Raw genomic sequence first — 25109 nt, 5'->3', positions numbered from 1 at the left:
TCTTCCTCCTTTTTGTGCATCCATTGTGTCTGTTTGAATGATCGTGGTTCTTTTTGTTGCATAGTGGTTGACTTTACACTACCCTATTGTTAGCGTAGTCCCTTTTCTCATAAATTTTAGTCCTTATCTTCCTTGTCAATTGTTCCAAGCAAGCATGGACCTGCATTCTTCTCCTACCGCTCCTTTAATGTAGACATACCATTCCATTAAAAATATACCAGACAAAATTTAATGATTTTATTATAAATGTTCATATTTCCCATCACAAGGAACCCCAAACATCCCAAGCAAGTAACCCTCCTTATTCCCTTTGAATCTATGTCCCTTAACTCAACCCAATTGTTTTTGTAAATAAAACACATGAAATATTTACAATTCCTTCACGAGTAGAAAATATCCAAGTTGTCACAAACCCTCACCCGTATGGGAACACCATCCTCAATGTTCTTTGTCCACATACAACATATAAAACATATTTAAAAACAACATATTGTTTCATGTGTAGATTTTCATGTAGATTCACGGGCTCATGTAATCTACTAAAACAAGAGACAAGAATATACTTCTACTTTCAACCAGCAGAAGCCAATAGATCAATGAAAACAATATGAACAAGAAGAAGACAAATCAATGGCACATAACATAATAATTTTTTCTAGGGAAAGACACTGATTAAAACCCTGCCTATCTGTATTGCATTAATCAAAAATATGAGAAAATATACAAAGCTTGTTATCACTATATCAATTCCGAACAAGTACTATCAATTCTCTGCCTCACAAGCCCTCTCTTAGCCAACACTTAGCCAATTTCCACTGCCTTCCAAGCCCCTATTTCCTTGTGCAATTCCTAGGTTTAATACCCCATATTAATGGGAATCCATTGCTTCCAAAACTGCGAAATCCAATCTAGGTCCTCTTCCTGATTGCATGCATGATCTATACAACTGAGTAAATCATATAATTGATAGTACAATGTCCTTACACTCTAGTCGCAACTGAGGCTTTATCATAACTAACATGCATGAGTTTTTGATGAGAGAATCTTCAATTATTTGAAGTAGCACCTATGGATGCACCAGTGCACGAACTGAATGCTAATCCTCTATTAGTTCAACAAACAATTAGAGCTAGTTTAACTGACTATAACTCTGTGAACTGAGTTATCTAATTACAACTCAATCTAAACTCATACTAGACCACTAAAATTGAAGGAGAACACTTACGTGACGTCCAAAGACTTCCAACTCGAAATTCCTAAGATAATTAAGCCAATTAAACTCAATTAACTATTTACAAGTTGTTATGAGAATAGAATTCTATTTTAATTCTCATTTATTTACCTTGTAAATCCAATAGGAACTCACCACAGACTTATGCTCCGGTCTTGGGACCACATCCCAAACACAGTTACAAATTATTGAGTCATACTCCTCCACCATGGCATCAACCCAAACCAGTTGTTGCACTGCTTCCTCAAAGGAAGATGCCTCTGTGACAACACATCCTCTCATAAGAGCCATGTATCCAGTGTACCTGTCAAGTGACCTCCTCTATCTGCTCTGTGAAGTGGGTGCTCCCACATTCTCTCTAGCATTTGACATTAATCTATCTGCCTCTCTGGTGTTCTTTCTCCCATATCTGGAAGACTCTGCCTGAGTGGATGTCTCCACTCTCAGATCCTCTGCATGTGGCTGCTCCACATGAATCTGAGGCTCCTCCTCCTTAGGATCTAAAATTTCCTCAACCACATGTTGTTGAAGCTCCCTCTCAAGGGAAACTCACATGGCCTTCTCCTCATTGAATCTAACATCCCTTCGAACCACAATCATCATGTTGGTCAGAAAGTACACCCAATAGTTGTGAGGTGTATCAGTGTACCCCACAAATATCCCCAACTTTTTTGTTGGCTCAAGATTCTTCCTTGAATATTTGGTCACATGGAAATATACCGGTGACCCAAAAATCCTGAAGTGACCAACATCTAGCCTCTCGCCAGAATAAGCCTTCTCTAGTGTCTTCATCCCAAGTATTCGATGCGGGCTACGATTCTGAACATAAACCGTTGTGTTGCATGCCTCAGCCCACAAGTGTAGTGGGAGACCCTGATTATGCAACATCACCCTTGCTGCCCCTACTATGCTTTTGTTCTTCCTCTCAACCACCCCATTCTATTGAGGGTTATGGGGTGTCGTCAACTCTCATTTAATCCCTTTTGTTGCACAGAAGTTCCTAAACTCATTTGAGATATACTCACCACCATTATCACTTTGTAGAGCTTTAACATTCTTTCTTGACCCTTTCTCCAATGCTTTAAACTCACAAAACTTTGTGAAGGTTTGGTTCTTTTTATGCATGAAAAATATCCAACATTTTTCGAGAAATGTCATCAACAAATATAACATAATACTCGTGTTTAGCCATGGATGTTGTCGAGAATGGTCCACACACATCTGAATGGAGTCGCTCTATATTAGCCTCTGCTTGACTGTCTCTGTCATGAAAGGAATACTTGGTGTATTTACCCAAAATACACCCCTTGCATGTATCAACTTTCTCTAGTGTACCTTTGGGAACATCAGTGGAGATCTGCTGCATGATCTTCAAATCCCATTATGCAAGTGAATCAATCTCCTATGCCGCAACTCGGAAACATCTCAGCTCTGCACCATCTTTGTTTTCATGATCAAAGTAGCACAATCCTCTACCTCCATCTTATAGAGATTCTTAACTTGAATCCCTATCTTTTATACTTGACCTATGGCTATATGTAGAAGGAATGCATTTCTTTTCAAGAAGATAACATCATGGCCTCTATCCTTAAGCATGGAAAAAGATACCAATTTCTTCTTAATCCCGAACACATACATAACATTCTTCAAGGTGAGTGGAGCCCCATGCTCCCTCTAAAAAGTAACCGTGCCCAATCCAGTAGCACTATACCTCCTGTTGTCACCCATCATGATATGCGTCCGGAGATATTTCTCCTCCAGGTCATTGAATAACTCATTGTTGCTAGTCATGTGGAATTAAGCTCCACTGTCTAAGTACCATACACTTCCCATCATTGATGACACCATGAATGCAATGAGGGAAAAGTACAGCTAAAATTGAGAGGCCAAAGCCTCACCCGATGCTCCTCCTCAGGACTTCTTCCTCGACTTCTTGAGCAGACTATTGGTAGGCTAAATCGCCTCATTTTTTAACCCTTTTTCCCTTCAAAACCATAACCTTATACCTATGTTCTAACCTTTCAAACCCACCTATTCCTACACTAGTCCAAGAATCGTGTCCCTTCCTGCACTAACTTTATGTTTCATGTTTAAGGGTTACGAATGTGCTTAATTAATCATTTTCATAGATTTTATACCTTTAAATCTTTGCAACTAATAATTACCTTCCTAGATGTATTTAATAGACAATGAATTAATCATCTTGTTAGCATGGTTGAGTGCAAGTAGGATTGTTGCACCGCTAGTGAATATTCAACTACTGTGACAGCTCACCACTCCATGCGGACATCGTGTTCTAGAATGATCAACTCAAGTTGGGCTCGGAGCGTAGAGGAAAGTCAGAGATATTGTGGAGATAAGGTCGTCGGATGAATACCTAGAATAGTGTTTTGTTATTGCCGAAAGGCTTAGCACAAGCTGTTATTGTTATTTTGTTATAGCCAAAAGGCTCTGATTGGAATGCTTGATGTAATTTGGTTACAGCTGCAGGCCTGAATGAATGTATAAAATGTAGAACTCAAATAGAAAATGGTAGCGAGCGATAGCTATAGCAAGGATACTGTGATTCTGTCCTTTTGTAATTTTGTTGGTATCGCCCTCGTTCTAGGTTGGATTCGAATTCATGATGTATATTTGTTGATCATTAATAGAAAGGAACTACGCCATGATTTCTCAATCTTGCATTGTAATTCTGTGTTGATGCGTTGATTAAAGAGCTGAATCTTTACATTTCCTAAACAGGGAAACGAGTTGGTTGGCTAGGGCCTAGCCAACCCAGCTCGTTCTCCCTTGTGTTATTCTTTTTTTTTTTATTAAGGTGTGTTAATTTCTTTTAATGCAAAGTGTGAAGTAAATAGATGTTTCTTTTATTCTTTTGTAAAGTTGAATCTTATTTCATTACAGTGTGATGGATCCATAGTGTGCGTGCCCGATTGAAGTTTAATCTTATGATTTCATTCTTTGAAGTTTAATCTCGTTTTCTGCCTGGATTGTGCAAGCATGCATTCCTGCACTAGTGCATTTACAGTCTCACATATTGATTTCTCTAGTTCATTACAATAATAGTCTTTCATTCTTATATGTATTTGATGAGTCTTAATGTGTTTCTAAAGAGCATGATTTTCATTTCGAAGAGCATGATTTTCATTTCGAAGTGCTTTTGATACTTTTGAATTAAACATACTTTTGGTAGTCAGAAACCAAACGATGTTGCGACACACTGGTCCGTGCCTACACTTTACGGCGTTTAGGAAAGATCAAACTTATCCCTAATTATTCTTAAAAGGAATCTTTCTGAGTTAAGAAGGTTATGAGTGCATATCAGTTTACGTGGATAACTATTATAGGATTGAAGCTTGCTATCATAACTAAATGATATTTTAGATTACATGCAAAAGTTCCTTAATTAAAAAAGAGTGTGCCTTGACTTTGGAATTTAATTCTTGTTCTAGACATTAAGATTGGTTGAAGCATCTTCTGGTTTGAAGAATTTATTTTGAAGTTTTGTTCACCTATGAAAGTTCTTTTTCCTAGTTAACACATTCTTTATTTTCTCGAAAGAAGGATTGGAAAACTTGGTGCAGGAACCTCTATCCTGGTACAGGAATTGATCTCCTAATACATGAATAGAGTGCTCTAGCCTTAGGGCTTAGAGCTCCTGCATGAAGACATAAATCTTCGAAACATGTGTAAAATATATTTCCAACACCTAAGCTTTATTTTGCTACTAGTGCAAGCACATTGCAGAAGTACAGGAATAATAACTTAGTGCAAGGAGAAAGATCTATAAGGGGTATGATACCTTCAAGGGTCCAATTATTAACCTGACACACAACTATACTGAATATCAACATAGATTTACATTTTCATTAATCAAAGATTGTTTACAAGAGGGTTGAGAATTCCTTTCATTTATTTTCCTTCAAAAGTGCATTCTTTCATATTCCAGCACTAGAATATCTTTGGTGTAAATTGTTGGGTGATATTTTCTTTTTGATTATGCAAGATTGCAATTAGGGAAGTAGGAATAGATTTTGGAAAAGTTCATATCATTTTTCACATTTCCTGTGCTTCGTCTCTAAGTTTACAAAACCCCCAGGTTGACAATTAAGTGTTGAAGGAGTCTGCCTGACCGCAATTCCTGCACCCAACATGTTGGTGTCGTGCCGGGGAAGAGATTTGAATGGTAAAATTCTTTCCATTTTCTGCAATAGGGGTAATTCTGCTATTATTTTTTCTACAATATGCTACTGTTGTTTTGAGGATTTACAAGTGCTGATTTTTTTTACATTGCAGCAATTAACAGATTCTTTTTCTTTATAAGCATTTGAATTTTTCTTTTTGGATTTGATTTTTTAAAATGAATTCCTAAGAAAGGTAGGGGTCCAAATCCTAATAAGGGGTGAAAAAATACTAAAAGATCTGAAAACTATTCTCATATTGGACCTTCTTTTGTAGGTAGAAAGTCCAAGCAAACTCAGACTCATCACGCCAGAACAGTCCACTTGGATTCTGGATATGGTGATTCAGGTGTGACACAACTCGACAAGGGGAAGAAGGAGGCTAAAGGCAATCGGAAAGTTCAATTCAGCATTAGTCAACCTTCACCTTCAAGAATTGGTTCAATTGGAGGCACAACAATGGCTGATCATGAAGACATGTAGAAGGGACTAGTGGAAACCAAGTATATGAAGAGCAGTCCACTTTTGGATTTCCAATAGTGAACTCAGAAGAGAATGTACAAATGAATAATATTTCACCTTCCTCTCTTCCACACTTTCATGGTAAGGTGCAAGAAGACCCAGATTCATTTATTTTCGAATTTGACATATTGTGTCGAAGTTATGATTATTCTTTTGATGCCCAGAAATTAAAGTTGTTTCTTGCAACTCTCAAGGATTTAGCCTTACGCTAGTTCATGGGACTAGGAGGAAACATTGTAAGTTCTTGGGACCAAATGAAGAGAGTACTTTTGAATAAATATCAGGAATATTGTAAAACTAGAGAAATGAAGGACAAGATCTTCACTATTATACAAGGTGATGATGATGCTTTGGAGGATTACTTAGAGAGATTTTTGTATATGCTCCAAAGGTCCAAACACAAATTTGATTTAAGTGCTATTCGAACCTTGTTCCTACGAGGACTTACTGAGGATTCTAGACATAGTCTGAATTTGTTAGGACAATGGGACATTCCTCGGAAAACTTTTGAACAAATTTGTGACTACTGCAGGAAGTTCTCCAATAACCAGTCTAGATCCACTAGAGGAGGTTGAAGAAAAACTAAGAAATTGGGATCTACAGATGTTATGATCATTGGCTTGGAGAATAAAATGGACAACATGAAAATTGAAATAATGAATACTATTAGCAAACAAATAGACTCTTTGAAATTTTAGCAAAAATTAGAAAAAGAACAAGAGTCATTGTCTATTTTTTGTCCAAAGTGTAGACAAAAGCATCCTTTAAGAGAATGTCCTGCTGATATGAAAAGTGCTAATCAATGTGTGATTTGTGAAGAAAACCATGCCACCAAGGAGTGCCCCTCCATACCAAGATTAAAATTTGTACTCGAAGGAGAGCATTTTGAACTTGAGCCATTACATGCCATGGGATCATGAAGAAACTGGCCACAGGTAAGTGCGGGTATGGCTCCTGAACCACATTTTTATGGCTATAATGCACCTCCATATTCCTATTATAATAATAATAATCACTCTCAACATTGGCAACATGGGAACCACTTTCATCATGGACAGTCCTCTCAACCTTGGCAACAAGGATGGAGAGGGCCAAACCATTCATACCATTCCTATCTTGCTCAGATGCCATAATATCCTCCTTCCTATGCACCACACCATATGTCACAACCATTTTTTCCCTCTCTACCTCAGTAGAGTCAAGCATTGCCACCATTTCCTTTTCCACCACCATTTAGACCACCTCAACTACCTGCTCAACCGGTATCAAATCCTAATAATAAGGTGTTACAATTGATTCATTTTTTTGGTCTGTCCCCTCTTCCTACCTTTCAAACCCTGTTGGTTGGGACATATGAGCTTCAATTGAGATCAAGAAGGGTGATTAAACCAGAAAAACAAAAATAGTCCATGGTGATTATTGAGGAGAAAAATGAGGAGGTAACTCTTGATCATTCGAAAAACAATATCACCCTTCAACCCATTCCCGTACCTTCAGATTCACCATCTTCTTCAAACCAACCCCCCTATCCAGAGCGGTTGATCATAGAGAAGAGCGACCCTGATTCCACTCTGGCTTATGAATTAAGGAATCTCTATGTAAATGTTCCTTTACTTCATGCTATCAAATAAATTCTCATCTGTATGAAGATCATTCAGGAATTATGTCTTAAAAGACCAGGGAGGAAGAGAGTAGAACCTCATACCATTTACTTTGTTGGTAGAGCAGCTGAGTTGATGACAGGATGTGTATCAATGGAGAAATATACAGATCCTGGAAACCTAGTTGTTTCTGCCTAGATAGGTGATACCCTTGTCTCTAATGTATTAATAGACCTAGGGGCAACCATCAATGTGATGACCAGGCAAACTATGGAACAACCTGCGTTGGGCCATATTTTTCCTACATCCATTATGCTTGAACTTGCAAACAGATCTAAAATCAAGCCCGATGGAGTATTGGACAACGTGGTTGTCTCTATAGATTCATGGGAATACCCCACGGATTTCATTGTGCTTCAGCCAAAGAATCTAGTGGGAGGACATCCTTTGATTCTAGGACAACCATGGCTTGCCATGGCTGATGCTTATATTGGATGTCGCTCCGGTGATATGTACATTTCACATGGAGACTCTAGGAAAAAGGTCACCTTATACCCACCTGCTAGATCTATTCGGGAACTCAAGGATACCTTATGGTTAGATTATGATAGTAGTGATGAGGAGAGCTGACCTATTTCTTTGATTCAGCATCATACCAAACTTGCTCGGGATGGTGAATTGTAAGATTTCTTGAACAATATAGACACTATGCCTAGTTTTGATACACTTCAGCAGATCTTTAGTTTGGATTTTCAAGAAAAATGTGATTCCCAACCTTCCTTATCCCATACTGTGGCATCATCTTCTTGTATTCTTGAGTCGGATACCACTCTTGTTGAAATTAGTCCCGGCAAATCCTTACACATTAGTTCAGACCTAGATTCATCTCAGTAAGAGCAGCTTGTTACCTTGTTGCAAGATCATTTGGATGCATTCGTTTGGAGTTATGAAGACATGAAATGACTTCCTCCCAGGCTTGTACTCATCATATCTATATCCAGGAGGGAGCTCGACTTGTCCGACAACCTGAGAGATGATTGAATCCTGCACTAAGAGATATTGTTAAGGAAGAATTACAAAAACTCTTAGATCCTAATTTCATCTACCCCATTTCTGACAGCCAGTGAGTCTCTCCATTAGTGATAGTCCCTTGGAAATATGGGAGATGGAATATTTTCATTGACTATCGAGAATAAAACAAATCCACTCTTGAGGATTAATTTCCCCTTCCTTTCATCGATCGGGTGCTAGATACCCTTGTCAGTAAAAAGTACTTTTCATTTTTAGATGACTTCAGTGGGTATAACTAAATCCATATCGCACCCTCAGATCAAGAAAAACCCACCTTTACATGCCCTTGGGGTACATTTTCCTATTGAGTGCTTCCTTTCAGGTCGTGTAATGCACCCACTACCTTTCAAAGGGTTGTGCTAGCCATTTTTGCTGATCTTGAATGCGTTGAGATTTATATGGATGATTTTTCTGTGTTTTGTAACTCATTTGATGAAGATCTTAAAAATTTAGAAAAAGTGCTTTTACATTGCCAAGAGGCCCATCTTGCTTTGAGTGATAAAAAATGTAGATTAATGTGTAAAGCAGGAGTGATTCTTGGCCATTTGATCTCTGACAAAGGTATTCAGGTAGACCCCGCTAAAATTGAAGTCATTATTCATCTGCCTGCACCCAAAACCCAAAGGGAACTGAGAGGTTTTCTAGGACATGTTGGTTATTACCAGAGATTCATTGAAAAAATTTCAAAGATTTCTACCCCCCTCTTTCTATTACTAGCTAAGGATAGTGAATTCACTTGGTCCATTGCTTGCCAACAGTCATTTGAAACATTGAAGGAAAAAATAGTACAAGCACCAGTTTTGGGAGGACCAAACTGGTCCCTGCCATTTCATATTTCCTCCAATGCTTTAGACACTGCTATTGGTGCAACCTTAGGACAAGAGGAGAATAAACAGTCCTATGCTATCTACTACATCAGTAAAAATTTGTCACCTGCTGAATTTAACTATACAGTGACTGAGAAAGAATTTTTAGTCGTTATTTTTTCTATTTATAAATTCAGACATTACAGTACATGATATGAATTTTATGTGCATATTGATCATTCTGCTATAAGATATTTAATTAATAAACGTTTAAATAGTAGTAGAGTGACTAGGTGGTTACTTCTATTATAGGAATTCAATGTTACAATTATTGATAGACTAGGAAAGTCTAATGTCGTAGCTTATTATCTTTCCAGACTAAAAAATCATGGTGAAGTAATTCATGTTGATGATGATTTCCCTGACAAGCATCTCTTTGCTATGTCAGTAAATCTCCATGATTTGCTAACATAGCCAACTATTTAGTCACCGGAAAGACACCACCTCACTTATCTGCTCCTGGAAAGAGGAATATTATTCAGAAAAGTGCTTCATATTCTTAGATACAGGGAGACCTTTTTTATGCTAGACCAAATTTTGTTATTCGTAGATGTGTAAGAGAGGAAGAAATGTTTGATATTTTAAAATATTTCCATGATGAACCTTGTGGTGGCCACTTTGTTGACAAAAGAACTACATATAAAATTCTACGCGCTGGCTATTTTTGGGCTTCTTTGTTTAAGGATGCCAAACAATATGTTAGGCGTTGTGATAGTTTTCAATGAATGGGTCAACCTGTTCAAGCCAATGAAATTCCTTTATGTCCTCAAGTTATGATTGAGCCCTTTGAAAAATGGGTTATTGATTTTGTAGGACCCATAAATCCCACATCTTTAAATAGAAATCATATCTTGGTTTGTACTGATTTTGTTACTAAATGGGTAGAGGCTAAAGTTGTTTTTTTTGCCACTGAAAAAGTTGTTGTTGATTTTTTGTTTAATGAAATTTTAATTATATTTGGTGTTCCTAGATAAATTGTTTCTGACAATGGACCGTTGTTTGTTTCTAACTCGGTACAAGAAGTCATGAATCAATATAAGATTCAGCACAGAAAATCTACACCGTACCACTCGCAAGAAAATGGCTAGGTGGAATCCACAAATAAGGTGATTGAATCGATCCTCACCAAAAAAGTAAACATGCACATGAAGTATTGGGCTAGTAGGTTGCCTGAAGCCTTATGGGCTTATCAAACCACTTGGAGGGACAGCACGGGGCATACACCATATGAGATGATGTATGGAAAACAAGTCCTTTTGTCGATTGAATTTTAGATAAATACTTTCATAATTGCAGTTCAGTTGGATCTAGATCTCTCGGAAACACAATAGCAGTGTCTATTGCAGCTAAACGAGTTCGATCAATTTCAAAGGGATGTTGTTCAAAAGAATATTCTAGTGCAATAGCAACACAAGAAGTGGCATGACAAGTTTATCAGGAAAAAGCAGTTCCAACCAAGTGATTGGGTACTTCTTTATGACTCTAGATTTAAAAATTTTAAAGGGAAATTCCATACTCGTTGGATGTGACTGTATGAAGTGATTCAAGTCTTTAACAATGGGGTTGTAGAATTCAAAACTATCGATGGGCAAGATTCAGTTTTCCTTGTGAATGGGCATAGTCTTAAAGTATATTTTCAGCCCATCACAAATGAAGACTTCATGCAACAAGTGCAGCAGCAGTCTGAACTTCAATTAGTAGGTGGCTATGCCAGCCTATTGTAATTTGATTTCTTCTCTCTTGAAATGAAATTTAAGAAAAATCCAAAAAAAAATTATATAAATAATTAAAAAGAAAAAAAATTAAAAAGAGAAAAAGAAAAAGAATTTTTTCCCTTGATTGTGAAAATTGGTTCCACTGATATAATTGCAGAAGGGTCAACCTGAAATCCCGCTTGTTGGTAGGAAGACCAACTCTAATAAAATGGGAATGTTTCTTTACCTTTATATGTGTTAACTGTCACCAAGAAGAAGCAGGTTCAAGTACAGGAACCAAGCCCTTATCCAAGTTTGGGATAGCTGGCACAATTTTTTTTATTTCAGGAAACACTCAATTCCCGCTACATTTATTTTATGGATCAACACTATGCAGGCAGATATCAGGTGAAATTCTGTCTTTCTTCTATTCCCATTTTCGAAAAAAAATCCCCTTATTTTCTTCTTTTTATCCCAAAAATTTTACCATCCCTTTCTTCAAAGAAGTTTCCCTATCCAATTTCGTATTTCCCTCTTTTCCCTTGAAATTTTTTCCCCAAAATCCCTTTTTCGATTTGTCCCTCTTGGTGGTTTTTCTCTTGGATTCCCTATCGTAATTTCCTTCCCATTATAAAAATTTACCCTTTTCCCCACTTCTTCTTTCCCTCATGGATTGATTGTAGGATTTGATGCAAACTCACAAATCAGATCGAAAGGCATATGTTAATACCAAAGAATGGCGAATAAAATCTACTTTGTATATTCAACAAATCTTTTAATCCAGTCTATGAACTGTATTCTATCATAATTTTATTTTGGTTCCTATTACACTACAAATATCCCTGGTGCAGGAATGTTTGTTTGAGTGAAAACAGATTCGGTGCAGGCATGGGTAGTGCAATGTCTAGTGCAAGCATGCTTAGTGCAAGCATAGTTGGTGCAAGAACATTCAGTGCAGGCACGTTCAATACAAGAATCCTCACTGCTGAACGTGCCCAATTAAAAAAAAACACATGTTCCGATGCAGGAACACCTGGTGCAAAAATGTGTGTTGAAGCTTATATTTTTTTCATGAACCTTTGTACAGGCAAAATAACTGTACCACCTGTAGATCATGACATTCAGTTTATATTATGATTAATGCTTTGTTTCATCATTTACTAAATTAGGAAGAAATCATTTAAGTACAAGGATATTTTAGGTTATGAAATCTTATCTTTTCAATGAGTACTAAGTACACCTTATGTGAAATCATGGAGTAAATGCGGAGTGGTACGATTCTCCCAAAATTCAATACTTACCTTCCCTTGGAAAACTCATCACCTGATAATAATGACCTCACCCCATATCCAACCTTGCATGACCGTTATGTGAAATTATTTCCTAAATTGCCGCCTCTCCCAATAATCATCGCCTGCCTGTACTTGCACCAATTCACATTCGCATCCATGTAATTTTCATAATGAAGCACTATCTTTTGGGAAATGGTTGATATAATGGCGGATGCGTAGCTTGATCACCATTTTAGTTCTTTTTGCTGTAATATGTTTTTAAAATTTGAGACAGGGAATGGGTGAATTCAAACAGACATGGCACCTATAAGGATTGAGCCACAATCCAGAGATATGGAACATACAGCTGAGCATAGGAATGGTCTTGCAATGTCACAGGAATCTGGGTTCCTCCCGTTCCTGCAGAAGTTCAATGGGTTTGAATCAGTTGTGGCAATAGCATTTTCCTAGACCTTCGATGGAAGTCAAGCCAAGGTTGGTTTATTAGACTTTGTAGTAATAGAAGAATACATATCTCAGGCTACAGGGTTGCCAACAGTGCGGGAGAAATGGTTCAAAAAGGAGAAGTTAGAAAAGAAATTGTGGCATCAGTTTGTCGTCAACTTGAAGCAGAAGGTGGACTGGAAGAACAACCTCCAGTAGAACGTTATGATAGGGAAGTGGAAGGATCCCTTGTATGTGTTTCAGAAGTTCCTTACTTGTGAGGGCCGATACTCACTAAATTTCATCTACCACATATGCCTACTCTTGCACTTTGAGTCTGGTAAGCTCATCAATTTTTCGTATTATTTTCTCATAAGTTTAGAAAAGATGGTGAAAGGAGTTCAGAAGGGAAAATATAGTCAGGCAACATACAAATTACATCACCACGGGCTGATCACAATCTTAGTTAAGAAAGAAATGGAAGCTAAAAATGTGACTTGGGAGGAATTCTTCAAGGAGTTTCAGGGGCGAAATGTAGAGAAGTCATCTCAAAAGAAGAGTGCATGAAATATGAAGTCGGCTCAAAAGAGGATTGCAGGCAAGAATGAGAAATCAGAAATGATGACCCCATGTCCTACTGAGACCAAGAAGTCGGCCAAGTGAAGAACCGCCTCCTCAAAGGAGGGTCACGTTCAGTCTACCTCTCTGATACTGTTGTATGATTTGCCACTTGCTTCAGCAGATAAAGACAATCTTTTGGTTCTCGCTAAGGCAGTGTTTCATACAGTGGTTGATGGTGACTATGTGGAAAAGGAAGATGACACTCCCTTGTTGGTCCTCTTTGGAAGAATGATGAAAATAAAAGTGATGTTGAGTATATGTAAGGACCCGACAGAGGGTCAGATGGTTGACAGGGAATAGGGTACTGAAACCCTCAACGATTTTGAAGAGAAGGGTACTAAAACCCTTGGTGCGATGAACAAGCAGGGTGATGAAACCCCCAACAATTTCGAAGAGAAGGGTATTGAAACCCTTCATGTGATGAAAAATCAAAGTGGCGAAACCCTCAATGATTTTGAAGAGGAGGGTACTAAAACCCCTGGGGAGATAGATAAGCAGGGTATTGAAGCCCTTAATAACTCTGAGGAGGAGGGTACTGAAACCCCTGGTAAATTGAATGGATAGGATACTGAATCCCATGATAAGGTAAAAATGCAGGGCACTGAGACCCTTAGCAACATTGATATTACGGGTGTTGAAATGCATGATGATATTACAATGTAGGAGTTGAAAGTTGGCCATGATAACTTTGACCTTGATGATGATGGCACATGTTCAGAATCGATTATCGAAAAGTCTGTTCCTGAGGAATTGAGAGTGGAGAACTCCACCCTCTGTCTGAACAGTCAAATAGAAGAACTCAAGCAACATGTTTATGGCTTGGAGGTGTTAAACCAAGCCATGAAAGAGCAGAGTATAGTGCAGAAACGAGGAAACGTAGAGTTGGCAGGGGAGGTGAAGGAATAGAAATGACAAGTTAAGATATGGAAGTGTCGGGCTTCAAAGTGTTATTAACGTCTTAAGAAGGTGACCAAGAAACTTAAGGTTCAAAGCAGGAAGGCAAAGATAATGAAAGCAGGGATCAATATACAAGTTCAGAATCAAAGGGAGGCCCTTATGTTTTGGTTTCTTTGCAGCAGGTAAAGGTTGTGTGAGGACCCACAACATATTAAGGAGGGGAGGATGTTGGTAGGCTAAATTGCTTCAATTTTTAACCCTTTTTCCCTTCAAAACCACAACCTTATACATCTATTTTAACCTTGCAAACCCACCTATTCCTGCACTAGTCCAAGAATCGTGTCCCTTCCTGCACTAGCTTTATGTTTCATGTTTAAGGGTTACGAATGTGCTTAATTAATCATTTTCATAGATTTTATACCTTTAAACCTTTGCAACTAATTATTCTCCTCCTAGAAGTATTTGATAGAAAATGAATTAATCATCTTGTTAGCATGGTCGAGTGCAGGTAGGATTCCTGCACCGCTGGCAAATATTCAACTACCGTGACAACACACCACTCCATGCGGACACCATGTTCTATCACGATCAACTCAAGTTGGGCTCGAAGCATAGAGGAAAGTCAAGTATATGGTGGAGATTAAGTCGTGGGCTGAATACCTAGAATAACGTTTTGTTATAGCAAAAAGGCTTAGCACGAGATGTTATTGTTATTTTGTTATAGCCAAAAGGCTCAAATTGGAACGCCTGATGTAATTTGGTTACAACTAAAGGTCTGAATGAATGTATAAAATGTAGAACTCGTGGTAGTGAGCGATAGCTATAGCATGGATACTATGATTCTGTCCTTTTGTAATTTTGCTAGTATCACCCTCATTCTGGGCTGGATTCGAATTCATGATGTATATTTGTTGATCATTAATAGAAAGGAAGTATGCCATGATTTCTCAATCTTGCATTATAATTATGTGTTGATGCGTTGATTAAAGAGCTAAATCTTTACATTTCCTCAATAGGGAAACGAGTTGGTTGGCTAGGGCCTAGCCAACCTAGCTTGTTCTCCCTCATGTTATTCTTTTTTTATTATTAAGGTGTGGTAATTTCTTTTAATGCAAAGTGTGAAGTAAATAGATGTTTCTTTTATTCTTCTGTAAAGTTGAATCTGATTTCATTACAGTGTGATGGATCTGTGTTTTGCTTTCTCGATTGAAGTTTAATCTTATGATTTCCTTCTTTGAAGTTTAATCTCGTTTTCTGCCTGGATCGTGAAAGCACGCATTCTTGCACTAGTGCATTTATAGTCTCGCATATTGATTTCTCTGGTTCATTACAGTAACAATATTTCATTCTTATATGTATTTTATAAGTCTTAATGCAGTTCTAAACAACGTGATTTTCATTTTGAAGTGCTTTTGACATTTTTGAATTAAACAAACTTTTGGTAGTCCGAAACTAAACGATGTTGCTGCACACTAGTCTGTGCCTGCACTTTATGTAGTTTAGGAAAGATCAAACTTATGCGTAATTATTCTTAAAAGGAATCAACCATTGACAGAGTCCTCATAACTATGCCAACCCTTTGGGAGATCCAGAAGAGAAAGACACACCATATCATCCTCAGAAATCGTGATTCCAACACTTCCAAGTTTATCACAGCATTGAGTGAACTTGGTCAAGTATTTTGGAATAGTCTTGCCTTTCTCCACTTTGATTTTTCATATTTTATCCTTCAGTGCCAATTTCCTTTGGTCACTGTTGTTCTAATACAAGTCTATCAATTCTTTCCACATAGAATACAGAGTTTCCTTGCCATCAAGACTCAAGACAATGTGGTCTTGAACTCCCTCAAGGATTATCCTCCTTGCCTTCACCACACACTTCTTCCATTCAGCTAGATTTTGTCCATCCGATGCTACTGGCTTAGGAATATCTTGATCAACAAATTCCTTCAAGCCATTATCCTTCAGCACAACCTCCATTTTGTCCCTCCAGGCTATATAATTTGAGCTACCTTCCAAGGCATACTTGAGTTGCAAATCGTAGGACGCCATTTGTTGATCCTGAAGTATGTATTGCAAATTTGAATTTCACCTGTAACCCAAAACTCAAAACTTTGAAATCTCCTCTAGTATGTTATCTTTAGCTCTAATACCATGTGGATTTTCCTATAGATTCACAATCTCATGTAATCTAATAAAACAAGATATGTTGGGCAATTTATTTGCTTAAATTGCTTCATTAAATTATCAACCAGGGAAACTCGTAAGCTTGTGATGGTGCCAGCAATATATATGCAGGAGTAGGCAACTAACTCTATGTCTAACTAAATGATTTATGATTCAATATAATATGCAAGGGAAGAGGCTCCTAATTGAGGAGGTCCTGGTTGTCCTTCCCTACAGTATTATAGATTGAAAAGAAATCATTGATTACATAAAACTAGAAACTTGAAATAAAGACAAGAGAATGAATTTAATTGTTGTTCAGATTCAAATAGAGAGAGAAACTAACTTAGTCCCTTGATTGTACCCTCATATACTGATCCAAACTAAACTAAGATTCATTCATAAAATGAAATGACTTGAAACATAAAAGCAAAAGAATGAATTTCAATTATCATAAAAATCAAATGGAGAGAGAGCCTAACTTAGACCCTTGGTTGTCCTCTCATATGCTGATAAGATTCTAATTTAAAACTCATTCATCAATCATAAACAAATCCTCAAACATCTAAGCAATTCAATGAAATAAGATCTAATATGAAATAACATGTTCCTTTGATCCTTCTAGAGTGAGCTCAATTCTCCTAAGAACAAAGTGACAAGCTATTCCATATACTACATTAAGGCAACTTATATCTAAAACTACATAATGGAAATATATGAAAAATGAAGCTTTATTCTATTCCATCATAAGTTGGATACATGCTCCAAGAGTCCTCCTTTTGGAATGGAGGAGGTACTCCTATTTATACAATGGGATGAGATAACAAACTCATAATGATGATCCACTAATCTCTCTTTAGTTCCATACATCTCAACCATCTAGACACATAACCCTATCCTCCATGATCTCCTCCATGAGGTCCATGATCTTCTCCATGAGATCATGATCTTTTCCATGAGGCTTATCTTATCAAATTCGAATTTGATCATTCAAGGCCACATAAAGATGCCCTGGAAGCTTCCTTTGTACCTACACATGTCAACAAACTCATTCTAATTGTTAGGTATAAGTATAAGCATATTATTTTCTAAAGTTTAGCCATAAATCCACTTAAAAATGTTAAGAATTAATAAACTTTGGAAAAGCATAGTTATGACCCAATAATGAGGTAAATGTAATGATGTGGAGGTGGAATGGAGGTGACATGAAGGTAAAATGTGAAGATATTGGTGAATAATGGAGTGAAAATAGGGACTATTTTGAAGCCCAACATACCCCCAAACTGAAGGTATTGCATGTCCTCATGCAATCTATTACATTACTCTTTGGTACTTGAGCTTTGGCTTAAACTCTGCATGATATCATTTACATAACTTTTGCAAAGCGTTATTTTGATGAACTACAACTTGGTTGGTTCTTGTGTTTCAACCATATTTTGTTTGTTGCATTCAATGTATGATCTTTGCATATTGATAATGTGATTTTTATTGCAGAGTATTTTTGTTGGAATGCATCATGGTTGGTTCTTGTGTAACAACCATGATTGTGTTGGCATCCAATTAACTTTTAAATACTTTTGACAAAGCCATTTGTATGCTCATGTAATAGTGGCAGAGTATTTTTGTTGGAATGCGTCATGGTTGGTTCTTGTGTAACAACCATGATTGTTTTGGCATCCAATTAACTTTTAAATACTTTTGACAAAGCCATTTGTATGCTCATGTAATAGTGAATATATTTTGAAGGTAAGTGGGGTTAAGTGGGGTTGTGATATATGAATGTGGATGTTATATGATATATGACAAAGTATGTATGCAAATGTATCCTTCCCCTTAAACGGATGGTTTGGGCAGTTATGTGAAATGAGGAAAGGAAGTGAAGTTTTTCCAAAAATTATTATTCTAACTTTTCAAGGAATTTAATGGTTAAAAGTTAGAAAATATCATACCTTAACTTACCCTTCCAAAAATGGATGAGAGTTGTGCACGTGTGGCTGCAAAAACTGTTGTTCATGGTCTTCTTTACTTGGTTGGGAAAATGGTGGATGAAATCGAAAAAGTGAATCTTTTATTGCTGCTGCATCTGCTGTTGAATCTGTTGTTGGATCTTCTGCTGAATGTTCAGAATCTGCTGCTAAATGCGGCTGAAAATGTATAAGGCTTGGAAGGTATACAAAATATAGAAGTTACATTTCCCCCCCCCCCCCCCCCAGCCTTATTTATTGACTTGTCCTCAAGTGATGACAAACTAAAAAACAATGAAAAGAAATTGGCTTCATCTGCTACAAAATATTGGTCTTCAAGTCTTCAACGCTCGATGGCACAAATCTTACTATGTGATTAAATGTGTCGATGTCGAACATAGCAAGAAGTTGTTGACTTAGTGGTCGTTGATGAATGCCCCTAGCCAACACAAGAGCTCCCACCATTGATTCCAATGGGAGTCAGGATGCTTAACACATCTTTGTAGGTACGAATAAATTTGTCGTGGTCGAGTCACCTACAAGATCCAACGAACAAGGGATATTAATGTACTCCCATTGTTCATTGGCAAGAGCACTTGCCATTAAGGCATGCAAGCCTCTAGATGTTTTTTTCAATGATACTTAGACTCTAGGACTTTGACTCAAGCAGGGTTTTATTGCGGAAATGAAGGGGAATGGTAATGACATGGAAAATGACAATAAGCTTGTAAGGAATGGATGTAAGGAAATGCATGGTGTATGAATACGATCTCTTGCTGTGAAAAATGGATATGGAAAGGTCATGCTTTATGGTTTAACAATTGGTGGAATTCAAAATCTTTTGCAAAAAGGGAGTTGCAAAGGAGTGGTTGTAGAGTTGGATTTGTCTTTAGAATCTATCATGACTTTAGTCTTTGGAAGACCAATTGTCATCACAATGTAATCTCCTTATGTTCACTTGATTATCCTGTAACCTGTAAAAAACTTGGTACAAAGAAAACATAAGTGTGCTCTAGAAGAAATGGCCAGTTTCTTCATGATTCTTACGCAAAAATTTCATACCAAATTAAGGACAAGCAAAGTGTTAAAATTGATTTAATCATGATATTAATATCAATCCATTTTTTTTTAAAATAACCATGAAAAGTAATACTCCCTGTTTGTGTCAGCTGACTTTTGTGCATAGCGACAAGTTTGGCATCATAGATTTGTTGTGTCCTGCAGATTAGTACGTTGTAAAAGCATACAACAATATCAAATTGCCAACTCTAAGCAAGTTAATCAGCATTTAAGTAATCCACCAAATGTTCTTTTAAATTATTCTTCCAAATGTTCCATTATTTATTTTCAAACCTGCGTGAATTTTGTGAAAAGTGTTTTTTTTTTTTTTTTTTTTTTAATTTTGCCCTTGTACCAACTGTTGCACTTTCAATCAATTCCTGTAATTTTCATGATTCTTTGCATATCATAAATTGCCAATATCCTTCATATGCCAATGTTTACTTTTTAAATCCTTCAAAACAACAATTATGACAAAACACAACAATTTTTTTATTTCTCTTTATTATATATATATATATATATATAGATGTTTGGATAACAAAATATAACAAACATAATATACAAATAACAATATATCATCACAAAAATTAGTACCATATTAATATAATTATAACATATTAATATATTAATACAATCATAATATATATTAATACAAATCAAATATTAACTAATCAATCATTTAAGAAATTATAACTAAATATATACAAAAACAAATCACACATGGATTAAAAATAAAAACAAATCAATCATTAAAAAAAATGATAACTAATAATATACAAATACAAATCAAAAGAAATCGAATCATTAAATGAAAATATATAAATAAAAATAAAAATAAATATAATATATTACAATAAATACAAAACAAATTTAAACTAAAAATGGAAAAGAAATCCAAACAAAACGTGAAAATTGGCAGGTGAAGGGATATGGAGGTTTTGTTTTTGGTCGATGTACCTATGGATGAGAGTGCAATTACAGCAACTTCTGACTCAGTTTTGCGGTTGCCTTTGGATTTTCCTCTCTCACCACAACCAACATAGACAACCGTATCAGAGTTGAAATACTTGGAAAGAGCTTGACTGATGGCAGTTTTGCCACAGCCAAATGTTCTTCCAAGCATAGAGGGAAATAGAGCATCAAGAAGGCACTGTCCTGTCAGGATAGGTGTGTCAGCCGCAAGCTTGGAGGAGACAGGCCTCCGTGTACGCACAGGCCAGCTCTGAAGCATTTTAAGCTTCTTTTTTTTAACTCCTTGAAACTCTAACTCCAGCACTATATCCTGAATGGTGTAATGACCAGGTGTTGCAACGTATGTAACCTTGGCATTTGTGAAAGAACCGGCAGGCTTGTAGATACTCTTCAAGTAACAAGGAAGAAGAGATGTATGCCAATCATTGGCAATGAAGACAACATCCTCCCCATAAGGTCCACTAAAGTGTTCACTACTTGAGAGATTAAGAATCCTTGGAGCTTCAATAGCTGCCTGACATAAGAGGCTAAAACGAAGTTCATTGTCTTGGTAGTCCACCCCAGTTTGAGGACCATAAATCTTTCCGCCTGTTTTTCCCCAAACCTTTTCAAGGAAGGATGGGTGATCTAAAAAAACACGATCAACTCCCCTCTTGTAAACATGGAAGAATCGCACAGTTTCAGTTCTATCACCTACTTTTACATCGACCGATACGTTGGTATCCCATGAGTCCTTATACTGATCATAGCGTGGGGATACTGTCATAACCCGATGACCAGGGGGCCACTTCAGCTGCTACAAAAACCAGTTTCATCCCACCGCTACAAGTGACCACTCCCTTGGGACCCTTGGAACCACCACTAAGTGCCTTCCTCAACACTTGCTTAAAATTTGCCTCTGCATGGCTCTGAAGCTGTCCCAAGTCTGTGCTTCTAATCGACCGCAGACCCTGGTAATAGGCAATTTGACCTAGTGAGCTGGTAGCATTACTGCTCCCGCTATTCTTTGAGGGCAATGCAGTCCCAGAAGAACGACTTCTAGCAGAATTAGTAATGTGAGACTGGCAGGCTACAAAGTGCTGAGCAGCAGCAGCGGCCATTTTATATGCTGTCTCTCCAAAAAGAAGATACTACAATCCTACGCCTCGCACTCGACGGTGCCGGAAGGTGAGACAGTTAAGCTCCACGAAATCACTGAGCCTGTCCATAACTTTCTGAGACTGATTAAGGGCAGGACCTCTTTGAAACATTGATTGTTGATTGGTGGGCTGCATAACTGGGAACCTTGGAGGTTGGTTGTCAATTTCCATCCTCTGATAAACTGAAGGCTGCAGCAAACTGTTATTATTCACGTGGATGTTCACTTTTGTAGCCTCGTCGAAACTTGGTACCTGGGTTGCCTGATTATGTTCAAAGTCCATAGGTTGAGCAGCACCTTTCACTTCCTGAGAAGCTGATTCTTGTGAAGATATATCTGAGGGGGGGAGAACTCTGAAATGCCTGTCGAGAACTTTGAGCACTTGGCGTGGTATTTCCAGACCACTCATCGGCAGGCATCAGAATATCATTATGCTAAATAGCCTGTGGCTGAGGAGGCATCGTGGCACTCGACGCCATTCCCACATTCATCGAATTCTGTGAAGTGGATTCAAGAAGAGACGAGAACTCGGAAGTTATATTCGAAGACAGAGATGGGTTCAAGCTACCGAGATCCATCGAAGACGATGGACTGGGGTTCGAATCAAGCATCAAGAAACTGTCATTGCTCATAGCCATCTAGGGGCTGAATTGCAAGGCAGCGTTGGTCCGAAGCTGCCGCATCACACTGCCGAAGTCCCCAGCCAGATGAAATCTCCACCGCTGTCCTCAATTCGTAACCGAAACCACTATGCCCTTCATTAATAAAACAAAAAGCACCGAGGCTAACCCTTCATGCAAATAATTTACTGAAATCCACAATTTTCACCACTGTTTGCAACTTTGATCAAAAGGAATACAAATATGCATGGTTTCAGAGACAAGGCGCTAACGATGTGAATGCCGATGCCAAGCCCGGAGTCAGGAGTTCTAGACCCCACGAAACCTTGCAGGCCCAGAAATAGCAGCCCAGACTTTGATTTGCGTAGAATCCATCGCCTGGCCCCAGCAAACAAAACTACCGGCCCTGCTGATAAAGCTCCTGACCAAAGTGTTGATGCTCTAGAGTTGGGGAAACATTCGCTTGCTGGCTACCTGGTACAACAGGAAAAAGAGCAAATTTCTTTATTATTAAATTTCCAGCAAGATTTTTTTATTTTTGTTATTTATTTTTATTATTGGTTTTGAACTAAAATTCAAAAGAGAAAAAAAAAAAAAAAAAAACTAGATTTTATCTAAATTATTTTAGGATGATTTTTTTTTATTTTTTCATTCACAAATTTTTTATTGCCATATCACATATCAATTTTTTAGCAAGAGTATTTTTATTTGAACTAAACCAATAGATTTTCTGATCTTCCCGATCACACGAAGCGCAGGAAGAGAGCATACTAATCGCTTGATTTGTGTTTATTTATGCAGGGGGGTTTCAAAAAGGATTGAATTTAAAACTAGCTAAATACTAAAACATCAGAAAACTCAAACTTAAACTCCTTTGTGAAGATCCTGCTGTCACCAGGTCTCACAAGTTAGTTTTTCTAAAGAAAAATACTAGTACTGAATTAAATTCCTAATGCCTAATCCCTTAGCACCATCCCCGACAACGGCGCCAAAATGTTGGGCAATTTATTTGCTTAAATTGCTTCATTAAATTATCAACCAGGGAAACTCGTAAGCTTGTGATGGTGCCAACAATATATATGCAGGAGTAGGCAACTAACTCTATGTCTAACTAAATGATTTATGATTCAATATAATATGCAAGGGAAGAGGCTCCTAATTGAGGAGGTCCTGGTTGTCCTTCCCTACAGTATTATAGATTGAAAAGAATCATTGATTACATAAAACTAGAAACTTGAAATAAAGACAAGAGAATGAATTTAATTGTTGTTCAGATTCAAATAGAGAGAGAAACTAACTTAGTCCCTTGATTGTACCCTCATATACTGATCCAAACTAAACTAAGATTCATTCATAAAATGAAATGACTTGAAACATAAAAGCAAAAGAATGAATTTCAATTATCATACAAATCAAATGGAGAGAGAGCCTAACTTAGACCCTTGGTTGTCCTCTCATATGCTGATAAGATTCTAATTTAAAACTCATTCATCAATCATAAACAAATCCTCAAACATCTAAGCAATTCAATGAAATAAGATCTAATATGAAATAACATGTTCCTTTGATCCTTCTAGAGTGAGATCAATTCTCCTAAGAACAAAGTGACAAGCTATTCCATATACTACATTAAGGCAACTTATATCTAAAACTACATAATGGAAATATAAGAAAAATGAAGCTTTATTCTATTCCATCATAAGTTGGATACATGCTCCAAGAGTCCTCCTTTTGGAATGGAGGAGGTACTCCTATTTATACAATGGGATGAGATAACAAACTCATAATGATGATCCACTAATCTCTCTTTAGTTCCATACATTTCTCAACCATCTAGACACATAACCCTATCCTCCATGATCTCCTCCATGAGGTCCATGATCTTCTCCATGAGATCATGATCTTTTCCATGAGGCTTATCTTATCAAATTCGAATTTGATCATTCAAGGCCACATAAAGATGCCCTGGAAGCTTCCTTTGTACCTACACATGTCAACAAACTCATTCTAATTGTTAGGTATAAGTATAAGCATATTATTTTCTAAAGTTTAGCCATAAATCCACTTAAAAATGTTAAGAATTAATAAACTTTGGAAAAGCATAGTTATGACCCAATAATGAGGTAAATGTAATGATGTGGAGGTGGAATGGAGGTGACATGAAGGTAAAATGTGAAGATATTGGTGAATAATGGAGTGAAAATAGGGACTATTTTGAAGCCCAACAAGATACAAGAATCTACTTCTACTTTCAACCAACGGAAGCCAATAGATCGATGAAAACAATATGAACAATAAGACGAAAAATCAATGGAACATAACAAAATAACAATAAGTTTTTCTGGGGAAAGCCACTACTCAAAACCCTACCTATCTGTATTTCATTAATCAGAAATGTGAGTGAAGGTACAAAGCTTGTCCTCACTAGAAAAATTTCGCACAAGTATGATCAACTCTCTACCTCACAAGCCCGCTCTTAGGCAACACTTAGCCAGTTTACACTACCTTCCAAGCCCCTATTTCCTTGTGAAATTCCTAGGTTGAATAGCCCATATTAATGAGAAACCAATGCTTCCAAAACTATGCAATCCAATCTAGATCCTCCTCCCAATTGCATGCATGATCTATACAACTCTATAAATCATACAACTTATAGTACATTGTCCCTGCACTCTAGTCTCAACTGGGTCTTTCTTAGAACTGACATGCATGAGTTTTTGATGAGAGAATATTCAATTATCTGGAGTAGCACCTGTGGATGCACCAGTGCACTAACTGACTACTAATCC

General features: G+C 37.2%; 1 pseudogene; it reads right to left on the bottom strand.

Moving 5' to 3' along the window:
- Window positions 1–20460: 20460 nt before the first annotated feature.
- LOC149160997 (granule-bound starch synthase 1, chloroplastic/amyloplastic pseudogene) lies at window positions 20461–21763 on the bottom strand (annotated as a pseudogene).
- Between the last annotated feature and the right edge of the window lie 3346 nt (window positions 21764–25109).

Source organism: Pinus tabuliformis, chromosome 5_2, assembly GCF_031772625.1.
Source record: "Pinus tabuliformis cultivar Carrire ecotype Pingquan chromosome 5_2, CPIR1, whole genome shotgun sequence".
NCBI lineage: Eukaryota > Viridiplantae > Streptophyta > Pinopsida > Pinales > Pinaceae > Pinus > Pinus tabuliformis.
Note: the sequence above shows the minus strand (reverse complement) of the source record. Positions and strands in the feature narration are given on the sequence as shown.